Source organism: Prionailurus bengalensis, chromosome B1, assembly GCF_016509475.1.
Source record: "Prionailurus bengalensis isolate Pbe53 chromosome B1, Fcat_Pben_1.1_paternal_pri, whole genome shotgun sequence".
Classification (NCBI taxonomy): domain Eukaryota; kingdom Metazoa; phylum Chordata; class Mammalia; order Carnivora; family Felidae; genus Prionailurus; species Prionailurus bengalensis.
Genome location: NC_057344.1, coordinates 144548061 through 144565684, shown reverse-complemented (window position 1 = coordinate 144565684; position 17624 = coordinate 144548061). Strand labels below are relative to the sequence as shown.

Sequence of the window (17624 nt, the reverse complement as noted above, 5' to 3'; positions counted from 1 at the left end):
TGACTTTCATAGCTAGAGAGAAGTCAATACCTGGCTTCAAAGCTTCAGTGGACAGGCTGACTCTTGTTAGGGGCTGATGCAGCTGGTGATTTTAAGTTGAAGCCAGTGCTCATTTTTACCATTCCAAAAACCTAGGGCTTTTATGAACTATGCTAAATGTACTTAGTTTGTGCCCTGTACAATAAATAAAACAACAAAGTCTCGGTGACAGCACATCTGTTTACAAAATGGTTTACTGAAGGGGCCCTGGGTGGCTCAGTCGGTTGAGTGTCTGACTCTTTTTTTTTTTTTTTTAATTTTTTTTTTCAACGTTTATTTATTTTTGGGACAGAGAGAGACAGAGCATGAACGGGGGAGGGGCAGAGAGAGAGGGAGACACAGAATCGGAAACAGGCTCCAGGCTCTGAGCCATCAGCCCAGAGCCCAACGCGGGGCTCGAACTCACGGACCGCGAGATCATGACCTGGCTGAAGTCGGACGCTTAACCGACTGCGCCACCCAGGCGCCCTGAGTGTCTGACTCTTGATTCTGGCTCAGGTCGTCATCCCAGGGTTGTGGGATTGAGCCCAACGTCAGGCTCTGCACTGAGCCTGGAACATGCATAAGATTCTCTCCGTCTTTCTCTCTCCCTCTCCCCCACTTGCATGCACTCTCTCTAAAATAAAAAATATTACAAATTAAAAATAAAAGTGGTTTACTGAATATTTTTTAAGTTTTTATTTAAATTCCAGTTAACATACAGTGTAATATTAGTTTCAAGTGTACCATGTAGTGATTCAGGACTTCCATAGAATATTAAAACATTAGAATATTACATAAACTGAGTTAATATAGCAGCCACAGGGTTTGATAGCATTGACCCCAATTTTGGAAGGCAGCTATGCTAACCACGATACCACCAATGCAGTTGACCCCAATTTTGAAAGAAGTTCTGCTGTGGGTAAAATGTTCTCAGACAACATCAGATGTTACAGAGAAATTGTTGATGAAAGGAAGAGTTGATTGATGCAGCAAACTTTATTGTTGTCTTATTTTAAGAAATTGCTACAGCTACCCCAACCGTCAGCAACTACCACCCTGATCAGCAGCCATCGACATAGAGGCAAGATCCTTTGCCAGCAAAAAGGTTATGACTTTCTTTTAAAAGCTCAGATGATACTTGGCATTCTTTTAGCCACAAAGTATCTTTTAATTAAGGTATGTACATTGAGTTTTAAGACATAATGCTATTTTACACTTAATAGACTACAGTGACTATAGTAGAGTGTAACCATATTTTTCATATGCACTGGGAAACCGAAAAATTTATTTGACTCACTTCTTTGCAACAGTTTGTTTTATTGCGGTTGTCTGGAGCTGAACCTGTCATATCTCTGACGTATGCCTGTACAAGAAGAGTCTTAGTTCAAATCCTACAGAAATTAAGAAGGGAAGTGTCTTAAATAAAAAAATCTCAATTAACTATCCACCCCAGAGTGGTGTAGACAATGTGAAACAACAAGGATGTCTACAGATATAAAACAAAAACAGAAAACCCAGCAACTGTGTTGAGACCGTGCATTAGTTTGAAATGTGATGGTATTCATACAGAGAATGGAGTTAGAGGCAGGATTTGGGACAGAGACTGTGGAGATCTTGTCTTGACAGGATAGTTCCTTATTTTAAAGTATTATGGGTTCCTAGATTATTAAGTCATAAGCCAAACTCAGATGTAAAGATTATTTTCTAGATACCGCTACTTCCCCCAACTGAAATAATATTCCAAAAACAAATTAATTTTGAATTACCCACCATTGGATTGCTTATATATGGAATATGTTTACCTCTGTATAAAAGATAATTTAGAATTGACTATAGGGTGCTCATAATAATTACCTTAATTGCCTCTGCCACGTAAAATTACATAGGAAAAGGAAAGAGACTGTGCCCCATGTTCCTACCTTTCTACCACCTGTCCCTTCCTTCCCACCCACCCCCCTTTTTAAATTTTTTGTTTGTCTGTCATCTCTCTCTGGTGCCGAACTTTTAATACTACCCCAGCGAGAGAGGATAACTGAATATGCCAACTTGACAGTCAAAGAGTTATGTTCCATACCTCTCTTCCAGTTGTTTCTCAGTTAAATAGTCCTTTGAATGAATACAAAGAATGTAGGATGCTATTCTGAAACCGTGATGTGTAATAACTTTGGTTAGGGGTGGTGGGGATGGGTGTGGGTAGGGAGTGGGTGGCAACTTATTTTCTTGCTGCAGTTTAATTTAGAGTTGGTGAAGACTTCTCTAGAATGGATTATGATTTAGGACTTGGAGAAGCTTTAGAAATATGACTTTAAAACATTTTTTTTAATGTTTATTTTTGAGAGAGAGAGAAGAGACTGCAAGCTGGGGAGTGGCAGAGAGCGAGGGAGACACAGAATCTGAAGCAGGCTCCAGGCTCTGAGCTGTCAGCACAGAGCCTGATGCAGGGCTCAGACTCACAGGCCATAAGATTACTTAACCAACTGAACGACCTAGACACCCCAGCCTTTTGACAGTTTTATGTAAAAGCTAACAAAAGAGCATTTGTATTTGGTATTTGGGTTAGGAGTAAATAGGAACTCACTTCTTTCAGAAGAGAAAGCAATTATGGATGAAGAGACACATGTAAGAAAGCTACCAGACTCATTTATGTAATCAACTCCTTTCATCTACAAAAGGAACTACCCCTTTTAGTTTTGCTTCCCTTTTTTTTTTAAAGGAAAGATTTCTTGTTCTAGAAAGGAGTAAGCTTAAATTAGCAAGCATTAAATATCTTCAGTTTTCTTTTGAGTTTGAATGGTGTTCTAACTAATTACTTCATGGGGGTTTCCAGCTTTGGGAAAAGAGTTAATAACTAAACTCTTGAATACAACATTAGCCAGGCCCAGGAACAGAATGTTGCTCTGTCCTTCATGTTATATAAAATGCTCACCTTTTTAATAGTGTTCTTTATGCATTTAAAAATGAAATGTACAGGGCAAAAATAAAAATTCTTTTTTTCTGCTCTCTTATTTAGAAGGCATAACATCCACAGGGCCTTTCCGGTTAGTAAATCGGATCCTGTTTACTCTTGCTTTGTATTCTTTTTTTTAAAAATGTTTACTTACTAATTTTGAGAGAGTTTGCATGCACAAGCATGTGCACGAGCCGGGTAGGGGCAGAGAGAGAGAGGGAGAGAGAGAATTTCAAGCAGGTTTCAAGCTGTCAGCCCTGTGCCTGACCAGTGCTTGATGTCACAAACCATGAGCTCATGATCTGAGCCAAAACCAAGGGTTGGATTCTTAACTGACTGAGCCACCCAGGTGCCCCTATCCTTGTTTTGTTTTCTTAATCCACAAGGTCGCATGCAATTTTGGACATTTTACGTTGATGAATGAATGAAAATAGCATATTTTTAATCCCACTTAGAAGCCTTTTTTTTATCCCCAAATATATGTTAATTAATAAATTTTGTATCATATGGAGAAAAATGAACAGGAAAATATAGCTATTGTTTCCAACTGCTTTAGAAAAATAAAATATTAACAAAAATACATACAGCTATTGCATAGATGATGGTGATTAATATGGTATAAGAAAGGAAATACAAAGAGCTGTTTCCTAGTTGAGGAGAAGCAGCCTTGGATGAAAGGAGATAATGATGTGGAGAATGAAGGAACAGTGGACTAGGTCTGACCTGACACTACTAGAGTCTCTGTCTCTATGGGTCTGGGACCATGGGAACTGGGTTAACCTACTTGTTGAAAGCTGTCCAGTCCTGCTCACCGCCAAGATTTTAATAAGGCTTGACTGTTACCCCTTTCTTCTCACCATTGTCCTTTATGTCATGTTACAGTGAATCGGCATGATAGGGACACAAAATGGTTTTATAGAAATTTCTGACACCTGGTTTCAAGTGTCAATTCTGCCTCCAACCTTGCATTTTCAGTCATTGTCATTGTTATCAGAGAAAGGTTTGAAAAGTTTAAGAAGACCTGCACCTCTCTGACCTCATCTTATACTATATTATTCACTCACTCAGTTCAGCAACGTTTACTTTTGAGCTGTCTTGGTTTTCTTCAGACCTAGCAGTAAGGCTTCTTGTTCTAGCTCAGTGTTGTTCAAAAGAAATGTGAAGCAATTCACATGTGTAATTTAAAATTTTCCAGTAGCAATACTAAAAAAGATAAAAATAAACAAATGAAATTAATTTTATTAGTATATCTTATTTAACCCAATATATCTAAATAAGATGTTTTATATTTTTCTTACTATGTGTTTGAAATCTGAATATCTTACACTGTTCTAGCACATCTCATTTGGGTGCTGAATTTTTATCAGATATTTGATCTTTATTTAGATTTTATAAAATTTATAGTTGAAACACTCACATACTTGAGTTGTTGCACACATACTTAAGATTTTTTTGAATAAATCAAGTATCATTTTAAAAAAATAAAATGAAATACAATAAAAATTTAGTTCCTTAGTCACGAAGTCACATTTTAAGTTCTCAGTAGCCATAGATGTTATTGGACAATGCAGTTCTAGCTATTTTCTCTGTAAAGATTGCTTTGGTACAGATAACCACTTGGCTGACTCCTTCATCTCCTTCAAGTATATGCTTATATCTTACCTTCTCTCAGTGAGGCCTTCCTTGGCCACTATTTAATACTACAACCTGCCCCTTCCCACACTTCACACTTCCAATCTGACTTACTCTGGTATGCTTCATCTCTCTTCACTATATAACGGCTAATTTATTTTCGTTTTCACTTGCCTCCCTCCCTTTCTTCCACTGCTTGCTAGACATAGGTTTCCTGAAGGCAGAGATCTTTGTTTTCTTCCTTGATACACCCCAACACCTAGAATAGTATTTACTCTATAGCAGGTCCTCAGTAGACATGTAGGATAAATTGGTTAAATGAATGAATCATGATAAAAACTTTCTGAAATCATTAATATATATTAGATTCTGGATATAATTCATACAGGATTAAAAGTATCATTTATTAAATCCTTCATAAATGTATCTCAAACTCATTCTGTGTACCTTATACTGTTTTAAACTGAGAGTAGTGGGGAGAGGAATGAGTACAAATGAAATATATAATCTAGTTAGGCAATATTCATAAAAAGAGAAGAGAAAATATGAAAAATGCTGCATTCTGTTGCAAACACCAGAGAAATGACTTAAAATACAGTGCCTTGGAATTGCTGCATGTATTCCTTAGAAAATTTCCCAGTAAATATCTGAGTAGTTACATGTTTATCATTAACTATTTGGAGACTTGGGGAACACAAAATATAGGAAAACTAAGTGTATTATGAAACTACACTTGAAAACTAGTTTAAAACCATGCCAATGTTTATAGTGGTGTTATCAACAGTAGCCAAACTATGGAGAGAGCCCAAATGCTCCCCCACAAAGTAGAATATTACTTAGCCATCAAAAAGAATGAAATCTTGTAATTTGCAATAACATGGATGGAGCTAGTGTGTACTGTACTAAGCAAAATAAGTCAGAGAAAGACAAATACCATATGATTTCATTCATGTGGAATTTCAGAAACAAAAACAGATGAACACATGGGAAGGAGGGTAAAAGAAGAGAGGGAAACAAACCACAGGAGACTCTTAACAATAGAGAACAGAAGGTTGATGGAGGTGGTTGGAAGATGAGTTATATGGGTGATGGTTATTAAAAAGGGCACTTGTTTTGATGAGCACTGGGTGTTGTATGTAAGTCATGAATTGCTGCATTCTATTCCTTAAATAGTGCACTGTATGTTAAGTAACTAAGTTTAAATTAAGAAAAATGACAATGAGAAGGAGAATAATTTCAGTTCTAATTGAATTTAGGTAAAATAATCTTTTTTTTTTTAAATTTTTTTTAGCGTTTATTTTTGAGACAGAGAAAGACAGAGCATGAACGGGGGAGGGTCAGAGAGAGGGAGACACAGAATCGGAAACAGGCTCCAGGCTCTGAGCTGTCAGCACAGAGCCCGACGTGGGGCTTGAACTCACGGACCGCGAGATCATGACCTGAGCCGAAGTCGGCTGCTTAACCGACTGAGCCACCCAGGCGCCCCTAAAATAATCTTTTTAAGATACGGTGCTGGAACAACTAGACATCTGCATGCAAAAGAATGAATCTAGTCACAGACCTTACACCCTTCACAAAAATTAACTCAAGATGGATCATAAACCTAAATGTAAAATGCAAAATTCTAAAAGATAAGCCATGTAACTATGTATAGTTTTAGTTATATAAATTAGACAACTATAAAAGACATTCTAGAAGATAACATATGAGAAAGTCCAGATGACTTTGAGTATGGTGATGACTTTTTAGATACAACACTGAAGTACAACCCTTGAAAGAAATAAGTAATAAGCTGGACTTCCTTAAAATTAACAAAAACTTCTCTGTGGGACACCTGGGTGGCTCAGTTGGCTGGGTTTCCAACTCTTGATTTTACCTCAGGTTACAATCTCATGGTTCATGAGATTGATCCCTGTGTTAGATTCCACACTGAACGTGGAGCCTGCTTGGGATTCATTCTCTCTCTCTCTCTTCTCTCTCTCTCTCTCCCTCCCTCCCTCCCTCCCTCCCTCCCTCCCTGCCCCTTTCTGGCTTGCACATGCTTGCTCTCTCTCTCTCAAAATAAATAAATGTAAAAAAAAAACCCACATGGCAAACTAATCTCTGACAAAGCAGGAAAGAATATCCAGTGGAATAAAGACAGTTTCTTCAGCAAGTGGTGCTAAGAAAACTGGACAGCAACATGCAGAATGAACCTGGACCACTTTCTTACACCATACACAAAAATAACTCAAAATGGATGAAAGACCTAAATGTAAGACAGGAAGCCATCAAAATCCTCAAGGAGAAAGCAGGCAAAAACCTCTTTGATCTTGGCTGCATCAACTTCCTACTCAACACGTTTCCAGAGGCAAGGGAAACAAAAGCAAAAATGAACTACTGGGACCTCATCAAAATAAAAAGCTTCTGCACAGTGAAGGAAACAATCAGCAAAACTAAAAGGCAACCGACAGAATGGGAGAAGATACTTGCAAATGACACATCAGATAAAGGGTTAGTATCCAAAATCTATAAAGAACTTATCAACCTCAACACCCAAAAACCAAATAATCCAGTGAAGAAATGGACAAAAGACACGAATAGACACTTCTCCAAAGAAGACATCCAGATGGCCAACCGATGCATGATAAAATGCTCAACATCACCCATCATCAGGGAAATACAAATCAAAACCACAAATGAAATACCACCTTACACCTGTCAGAATGGCTGACATTGACATCTCAGGCAACAACAGATGCTGGCGAGGATGCAGAGAAAGAAGATCTTTTTTGCATTGTTGGTGGGAATGCAAGCTGGTACAGCCACTCTGGAAAGGAGTATGGAGGTTCCTCAAAAAACTAAAAATAGAACTAACCTACAACCCAGCAATTGCACTACTAGGCATTTATCCATGGGATACAGGTGTGCTGGTTTGAAGGGACACATGCACCCCCATGTTTATAGCAGCACTGTCAACAATAGCCAAAGTATGGAAAGAGCCCAAATGTCCATCAATGGATGAATGGATAAAGAAGATGTGCTATATATATACAATGGAGTATTACTCAGCAATCAAAAAGAATGAAATCTTGCCATTTGCAACTAGGTGGATGGAACTGGAGGGTATTATGCTAAGTGAAATTAGTCAGTCAGAGAAAGAAAAAATCATATGACTTCACTCATATGAGGACTTTAAGAGACAAAACAGATGAACATAAGGGAACGGAAACAAATAATATAAAAACAGGGAGGGGGACAAAACAGAAGAGACTCATAAATAAGGAGAACAAACTGAGGGTTACTGGAGGGGTTTTTGGAGGGGGGATGGGCTAAATGGGTAAGGGGCACTAAGGAATCTACTCCTGAAATCATTGTTGCACTATATGCTAACTAATTTGGATGTAAATTTTAAAAAATTAAAGAATTTAAAACCCCACAACTTCTCTGCGAGATACAGTGTTAGAGAATGAGAAGACAAGCCATAGACTGAGAGAAAATATTTACAAAGACACATCTAATAAAGGATTGTTGTTCAAAATATATAAAGAACTCTTAGAAGTCAACAATAAGAAAACAAAAAACCTGATTAAAAAATGGGCCAAAGATCTTAAGATACTTCACCAAAGAAGATATATAGATGGCAAATAAGGTATATGAAAAGGTGCTCCACATCAGATGTCATCATGGAATGCCAATTAAAACAACACTGGGGGTGCCTGGGTGGCTCAGTTGGTTAAGCTTCCGACTTCAGCTCAGGTCATGATCTCGCAGTTCATGGGTTCAAGCCTCACATTGGGCTCTGTGCTGACAGCACAGAGCCTGGAGTATAAGCCCTCTGAAATAATTAATGTTTAAGCTGTATGTATTACTTACATAAAAAATTTTAAGATAATATATACTTTTAAATAAATATATTTAGAAGAACGGTAATTATAAGCCAATATTCTTTAGAGGAAAACCAAATTATATATTTGTAAGAAAGAGACTATGCTTCTTATCAGGACTGTTCCTTTCTAGCAATATAATGATACCCAAACTTCCTCATGTTAAATCTATTACCATCACCAGACAACATCTTGAGGCCAGAAATTCTGTCTTAAAAATGTTAAGATTCCTCACCCAACTTAACCATAGCTCTCAATAAATATTTGTGAATTGTTTGTGTAAACCTTCTGTGCACTTAAGGTTCAGGTCACCCTACTGAAGCAGAGTGAGATATAAAGGTGTCACATTCACATGGCATTAGTTTCCATCCAGCACCTAGGAAAATGCCAGATAACTCAGTGCTTCCTACTTGCAAGTATTCCTATCACAGTAGTGAAGAAAATAAAGTTAATTTACAAGTATTATAACATTGACATTGAGCTCTGGTCTGGCCCATAGTAGACAACTCAAGATTTCGTGGGTTTTTTTTTTTATAGTAAATGAATAAATGAATGAATGACTGCCTTTGCAGAATTATATGGATACAGACAATTCCACTAAAGTCTGTCTTTAGAGTTGCCCATATAACCAGTCAGTCACTTAAGATTGGGCTCTTGTCTAGAGAAGAATTCTGATGTTGTTGACTCCTATGTGCTGTGTATTTGCATCTCCTTTTTAAGCCTCTGTTCCTAGATTTTTTATACTTCTCTTTTTAAGTACTTTGTGAGTGCAAGGGATCCCCTAATTTTACTAATGTCCTATTTCAGTTTTTGGTTTTCTTTCTGACTTAGTGTTAACATTGTTCTCAGTAAGAAGTTTCAGTTACACTCCATTGTCCCAGAATTTGACTTGCAAGTTTGGAGTATTCTGAAAGGATGGACTGCAAGTGAGAATGATCATATGCCCTATTTCTTTTCCTCAGAGGTGGTCTGTTATCCAAGTCACTGATGGGTGTATGAGAAACCAAATCCTCAACAATTACCATTGGTCATTCATATTTGTTGAGTGGTGTCTGCCTAGAACATTTGGGGGTTATTTAATAAAATGATTCTCCAGTTTGCTTTAAAAATTTTTGCCACATTAGTCTTAGTTCTGTTTCTGTGGTGAATATTTATAGATTGGACTCTGCAGCTTTACTCCACAGAAAAGAGAATTGCTGACTTCGTGGTTCTTGTCTAGATTGCTTGACAAACCAGCCAAATTACCCAATTTAAATAATAAAATAATAGATGACTAGATTTCAGTGTAGTAAAAAATTTGTAGGGTGAAATACAGGGCTGAAAAAGAGATTTGTAAGACCATACAGGTTAGCTAAGAGCGGTCACAATTCACTAGGCTTTAGCCTCCATTCAGCATCAGCACATAGGAAAATACTCATGTGATGACTTAGCGCTTCCCACTTGCAAACACTTCTATCACAGTGGTGAAGAAAATAAAGTTAGTTTACAAATATTAGAGCATTGACGTTGAACTCCATGGTTTGGCAAATAGTGTTTGTGAATTTGTGACTGAGTTTGTGTAACATGTTCCAATAGTACAAGATTGCTGAGTCATAGAGGGATATGGTTTCCAGTGGTAGTTCTAATTGTTCAGTGAGGCCAAGATTATAAATCCAGGTGAGCAGAAATAGGACACCTTACCACTTTCGCTGAAAGTTCTTATTAATTTCTTCCCAAGGTAGTAGACACATTAGATCTAGTTGGAAAGACTAAATTGTTGCCTCTGGTAACTGAGGATTCTGATACTGTTCTGCTAATGTTTGTCCTGGAAATTTAAGCCTAGTGAGGCTACTGGTCTTCTTTACTCCCTCTTTCCATCCTTCTCTTTGTTCATTTCATAAATATTTATGAAGCGCTCACAGTGTGAAAGACGTAAGTATTATAGGAGATGCAAAGATATGCTGATGACATATATATTGAGGGACATATGAGAAGTTTCTGAAGTTACACCTCTTGCACTCTAATATAACTTACTCCACACATATACATACACACTTTGAAATCATTGCCATAGAAACCCATTGTCCTTGATAAGAATGTGTTTCTCACTGTGGGAGAAAAAAAGTTGAGAATTAAAGCTTAGAGGCTTAAAATCTACCAAGAGAGTAGTGTCTCTAAATATTACACTGTAATCATTATATGTTGTATGTTATAGGGGTAATATTCTGAATTATTTTTAAAATACTAAGTAGATTCTATAAAGTTTGTTATCTCTGTATTCCGCTCAACTCGTCTTCAAGATTAAGTCATTAATAGTAGTCCAAGAGAAGGAGTAAGTAGATAATGCCAGAAAAAGGAGGTTCATAGGATAGAGGAGGAAATAGCCTATTAAGAAGTACCCCTAACTAATATTGGGATTAGAAGAGTTGGTTCCCAAACAAAAAGAAAAGGAGTCAAGATTAGACTCCTGTGTCTTGGCTTCTCTGGACTGAAACCCTGGAAAAGGGTGATGTAGTTTAAGAAATAACGTGATAAGTTTCAAGGAATCCTTGAACAGCAGGGATTGCCTCTCTTTGAACAAGAGGCAGATGGTCTCTTTGGACCATTTTCAAGGTCTCTTAGAAAAGCACCAAGTCTAACATGGAACCACCTAAGCAGTAATTTGGAAACACCAAAGTAGCAGAATATGTTGAGAACAAAGATTCCTCTCCAGTTTTCTACAAAATCAAGGTTATTGTGATGGAATTCCTAATTCCTAGGTTTGCCTTTGGGCCTAGTTAAGGTAACAGCACAAACCAGTTATAATTTTCTGTAGGAAGATGCCCAACAAAGCCAAGGAAACTCATCTGTGGTAATAGATGAGTAATAATTTAAACAATAATTTAAATAAATAATAATAAAAGAAATAACGTAATAATTTAAAGAAATTAAAGAAAATGTTCTTTAGAATACTCAATGCCAACTGGGCCCCCAAAGCGATAGAAAATACTTAGTACTGAACCAGAAATTAAATGTCACCAGTGCTAGAGACCAGCCTAACCACTAGAGCCAGCAGAGAACAGACAACAGTTTCCCCTAACAGAAGAGTGCCAACAATGTAGAGGGGAAACCATATGCAACAAGGAAACCAAACCGTATTTCTCTGTATTGGAACTCAACTTAATTCACAAACCCTTGTGTCCACTAATGGTAGAAACGTTAATCTTACCAATTAAAATTTAGTCATTTGTAAGTCAAAATAGTCTTCTTTGAGTAAATATTTAGTTCAGTTCAGAATTTTTTTCCTCCCCTTCTGTCCTTCCTAAGAGCAATTTAAAATCCTGCCATTGGAAGAAAGGTACTTGTTCTGGTGCTGACCTCTAGTGGTCACTGGTCTGCACTGAGGCATCTGATCCTGCTTGGTTTTCTTTGGATGATGGTAATTTGCTTTTACTGCTGTAATGCCCCAGCTTGGCCTCCAGTCTCTAATACACATACATATACTTTGCATTATCTGATCACAACCCTGAGCTCCTTTCAGCCTCATCTATGGGCCATTACAATATTACAGATGCTTTCCAGTAGTAGTTTTCAAATTGGGATACAAATAACTCATGGGGTACCAAAGACATTCCAAGGAATATGAAAGAATTTGTTATTTTTATTTTTAAAAATTGTTTATTAATTTTGAGAGAGAATCCCAAGCAGGCTCCATCCATGCTGTCAGTGCAGACCCAGTGTGGGGCTTGATCTTACATATGGTCAGATCATAACCTGAGCTGAAATCAAGAGTCAGATGCTTAACTGACTGAGCCACCCAGGTGCCCCTATTGTCTATTTTTAAAAATCAGTTGCATTTAGGTATGATTTATACAAATTTATATATTGTAAGTGTACAACTCTCTGACTTTTGATAAATGTATATCATCAAGTAACCACTAAAACAGTCATGATATAAAACATTTCTTTACCCCCCCCCCCCAAAGTTCTCTCATGCCCCTTGTAGTCTTCTCCCTCCATCCAGGTCCCTGGCATTCACAGATCTTTTTTTTTTTAATACAAATTATTGTCAAATTGGCTAACATACAGTGTGTAAAGTGTGCTCTTGGCTTTTGTGGTAGATTCCCATGGTTCAGCGCTTACATACAACACCCAGTGCTCATCCCAACAAGTGCCCTCCTCAATGCCCATCACCGATTTTCCCCTCTCCCCAGCCCTCATCCATGCTCAGTTTATTCTCTGTATTTAAGAGTCTCTTAAGGTTTGCCTCCCTCCCTCTCTATTTGTAACGATTTTTTTCCCTTCCCTTCCCCCATGATCTTCTGTTAAGTTTCTCAAGATCCACATGTGGGTGAAAACATGATATCTGTCTTTCTCTGACTTATTTCACTTAGCATAATACCTTCCAGTTCCATCCATGTTGCTGCAAGTGACATTATTTCATTCTTTCTCATTGCCAAGTAGTATTTCATTGTATATCTAAACCGTATCTTCTTTATCCGTTCATCAGTTGAAGGACATTTAGGCTCTTTTCATAATTTGGCTATTGTTGAAAGCACTGCTAGAAACATTGCGGTACATGTGCCCCTATGAATCAGCCCTTCTGTATCCTTTGGATAAATTCCTAGTAGTGCTATTGCTGGGTCATAGGGTAATTCTGTTTTTATTTTTTTGAGGAACCTCCACACTGTTTTCCAGAGTGGCTGCACCAGTTTGCATTCCCACTGGCAGTGCAAGAGGATTCCCATTTCTCCACATCCTCACCAGCATCTGTTGTTTCTCGACTTAATTTTAGCCACTCTGACCAGTATGAGGTGGTATCTGAATGTGGTTTTGATTTGTGTTTCCCTGATGATGAGTGACATTGATCATCTTTTCATGTGTCTGTTGGCCATCTGGATGTCTTCTTTGGAGAAGTGTCTATTCATGTCTTTCCATTTCTTCACTGGATTATTTGTTTTTCGGGTGTTGAGTTTGGTGATTTCTTTATAGATTTTGGATACTAACTCTTTATCCTATATGTCATTCCCAAATATCTTTTCCCATTCCATCGGTTGCCTTTTAGTTTTGTTGATTGTTTCCTTTGCAGTGCAGAAGCTTTTTTTTTTTTTTTGTGATGAGATCCCAGTAGTTCATTTTTGCTTTTAATTCCCTTGTTTTTGAGATGTGTCAAGCAAGAAATTGCTGCAGCTGAGGTCAAAGAGGTTGTTGTGTGTTTTCTTCTCTAGGGTTTTGATGGTTTCCTACCTCATATTAAGGTCTTTCATCCATTTTGAGTTTATTTTTGTATATGGTGTAAGAAAGTGGTACAGTTTCATTCTTCTGCTTGTTGCCGTCCAGTTCTTTCAGCACCATTTGCTAAGGAGACTGTCTTTTTTTCCATTGGATACTGTTTCCTGCTTTGTCAAAGATTAGTTGGCCGTACATTTGTGGGTCCAATTCTTGGTTCTCTATTCTATCCCACTGGTCTATCTGTCTGTTTTTGTGCCAATACCATGCTGTCTTGATGATTACAGCTTTGTAGTAGAGACTAAAGTCTGGGATTCTGATGCCTCCCTCTTTGGTTTTCTTTTCTTTTTTTTTTAATGTTTATTCATATTAGAGACAGACGGTGAGTGGGGGAGGGGCAGAGAGTGAAGGAGACACAGAATCTGAAGCAGGCTCCAGGTTCTGAGCTGTCAGCACAGAGCCTGATGCAGGGCTCAAACTCACAAACCGTGAGATCATGACATGAGCTAAAGTCGGATGCTTAACCAGCTGAGCCACACAGGGGCCCCTGGTTTTCTTTTTCAATATTGCTTTGGCTATTTGGGGTCTTTTGTGGTTCCATACAAATTTTAGGATTGTTTGTTCTAGCTTTGAGAAGAATGCCAGTGCAATTTTGATTGGGATTGCATTAATGTGTAGATTGCTTTGGGTAGTATTGACATTTGAATATTTATTTTTCCAATCCATGAGCATGGAATGTTTTCCCATTTCTTTGTGTCTTCTTCAATTTCCTTCATAAGTTTTCTATAGTTTTCAGTATATGGATCTTTTACATCTTTGGTTAGGTTTATTCCTAGGTATTTTATGGTTCTTGGTGCAGTTGTAAATGGGATCCATTTCTTGATTTGTCTTGCTTTTGCTTCATTATTGGTGTATAGAAATGTAACCAGTTTCTGTACATTGATTTTGTACAACTTTGCTGTACAACTTTGCTGAATTAGTGTATCAGTTCTAGCAGCCTTTTGGTGGAGTCTTTCGGTTTTTTGATGTAGAATATCATGTCGTCCGCAAAAAGTGAAAGTTTGGTTTCTTTGCCAATTTTGATGCCTTTTATTTCATTTTGTTGTGTGATTGCTGATGCTAGGACTTCCAACACTATATTAAACAATGGTGGTGAGAGTGGATATCCCTATCGTGTTCCTTGTCTCGGGCAGAAAGCTCTCAGTTTTTTCCTATTGAGGATATTAGCTGTGGCTCATTATATATAAATGGCTTTTATGATGTTTAGGTATGTTTCTTCTATCCCGACTTTCTTGAGGGTTTTTATTATTAAGAAAGGATGCTGTATTTTGTCAAATTCTTTTTCTGCATCTATTGATAGGATCGTATGGTTCCCATCCTTTCTTTTATTAATGTGATAGGTCACATAGATTTGTGAATATTGAACCAGCCCTACAGCCCAGGAATGAATCCCACTTGATCATGGTGAATAATACTTTTTATATGCTGTTGAATTAGATTTGCTAGTATCTTGTTGAGAATTTTTGCATCCGTGTTCATCAGGAATATTGGCCTGTAATTCTCCTTTTTTGGTGGGGTCTCTGTCTGGTTTGGGAATCAAGGTAATGCTGGCTTCATAGAATGAGTCTGGGACTTTTCCTTCCATTTCTGTTTTTTTGGAACAGCTTGAGAAGGATAGGTATTAACTCTGCTTTAAATGTCTGGTAGAATTCCCCTGGGAAGCCATCTGGCCCAGGACTCTAATTTGTTGGGAGATTTTTGGTAACTAATTCAATTTCTTCACTAGTTACAGGTCTCTTCAAATTTTCTATTTCTTCCCATTTGAGTTTTGGTAGCATGTGGGTGTCTAGGAACTTGTCCATTTCTTCCAGGTTGTCCAGTTTGTTGGCATATAATTTTTCATAGTATTTGCTGGTAATTGCTTGTATTTCTGAGGGATTAGTTGTGATAAATCCATTTTCATTCGTGATTTTATCTATTTGGGTCCTCTCTCTTTTTGAGAAGTCTGGCTAGGGGTTTATCAGTTTTGTTTATTTTTTCAAAACACCAACTCTTAGTTTCATTGATCTGTTCTGTGTTTTTGGATTCTATATTGTTTATTTCTGCTCTGATCTTTATTTTTCTTCTTCTGCTGGCCTTGAGGTTTCTTTGTTGTTCTGCTTCTAGTTCCTTTAGGTGTGCTGTTAGATTTTATATTTGGGATTTTTCTTGTTTCTTGAGATAGGCCTGGATTGCAAGGTATTTTCGTCTTAGGACTGCCTTTGCTGCATCCCGTTGGGTTTTGGGCTGTTGTGTTTTCATTTTAATTTGTTTCCTATATTCTTTAATTTCTTCTTTAATTGCCTGGTTGACCCATTCATTCTTTAGTAGGGTGTTCTTTCCAAACTTTTTCCTGTGGTTGATTTCAAGTTTCATAGCGTTGTGATCTGAAAATGTGCATGGTATGATCTCAGTTCTTTTTTATTTATTGAGGGATGTTTTGTGACCTAGTATGTGATCTGTCTTGGCGAATGTTCCATGTGCGCTTGAGAAGAATGTATATTCTGCTTTAGGATGAAAATATATCTGAATATATCTGTCAAGTCCATCTGGTCCAGTGTATCATTCAGGGCCATTGTTTCTTTATTTACTACATAGATGATCTGTTTATTGCTGTAAGTAGAGTATTAAAATCCCCTGCAATTACCACATTTTTCCCAATAAGATTGCTTATGTTATTAATTGTTTTATATGTTTGGGTGCTCTTGAACTCGGTTCATAGACATTTATAATTGTTAGCTCTTCTTGATGGATAGATCCTGTAATTATGATATAATGCCCTTTTTCATCTCTTGTTACAGCCTTTAGTTTGTCTGATATAAGTATGGCTACTCTAGGTTACTTGTGACTTCCAGTAGCATCATAGATCTCCATCCCCTCACTTTGCAATCTGAAGGTGTCCTCAGGTCTAAAATGGGTCTTTTGTGGACAGCAAATAGATGGGTCTTGTTTTTTAATCCATTCTGATACCGTGTGTCTCTTTTGATTGGAGCATTTTGTCCATTTACGTTCAGTGTTACTATTGAAAGATACGGATTTAGAGTCATTGTGTTATCTGTAGGTTTCATGCTTGCAGTGATGTCTTTGGTCCTTTGTGGTCTTTGCAACATTACACTCAGAGAGTCCCCCTTAGGATCTCTTGTAGGACTGGTTTAGTGGTGATGAACTCCTTCAGGTTTTTTGTTTGTTTGTTTGTTTGTTTTGTCTAGGAAAGCCTTTATCTCTCCTCCTTTCTGAATGACAGGCTTGCTGGATAAAGTATTCTTGGCTGTGTATTTTTCCTATTCAGCACATTGAAAATTTCTTGCCACTCCTTTCTGGCCTGCCAAGTTTCAGTAGATAGGTCTGCTACTACCCTTATGTGCCTACCCTTGTAGGTTAAGGCCCATTTGTCGCTAGCTGCTTTCAGAATTCTCTCTTTATCTTTGTATTTTGCCAGTTTCACTATGATATGTCATGCAGAAGGTCAATTCCTGTTACATCTGAAGGGAGTTTTCTATGCCTCCTGGATTTCAATGTCTGTTTCCTTCCCCAGATTGGGGAAGTTCTCAGCTATGATTTGTTCAAGTACACCTTCCACCCCTTTCTTTCTGTCTTCTTCTTCTTACTGGAACTCCTATGATACGGATATTATTACATTTCATTGAATCACTTAGTTCTCTAATTATTCCTTTGTGGTCCAGAATTTTTTTTCATCTGTCTCTTTCTCAGCTTCATCTTTTTCCATAATTTTATCTTCTGTTTCACTTATTCTCCCTGCTTCCTCTTCAGTCCTCACTGTTACTGCCTCTAGTTTATTTTGCACCTCATTTACAACATTTTTTAATTTCATCATGACTATTTTTTTAGTTCCTTGATCTCTGAAGCAGTAGATTCTCTGCTGTCTTATATGCTTTTTTTCCAAGCCCAATGATTAATCTTACGACTATTAT

At 37.5% G+C, this 17624-nt stretch overlaps 1 protein-coding gene across 2 annotated transcripts in view; it reads left to right on the top strand.

The window, feature by feature from the left end:
• Positions 1-17624, top strand: part of ART3 (ADP-ribosyltransferase 3 (inactive)) — a 141509-nt gene that overhangs the window by 81851 nt on the left and 42034 nt on the right. The gene's annotated exons all lie outside the window — the stretch shown is intronic.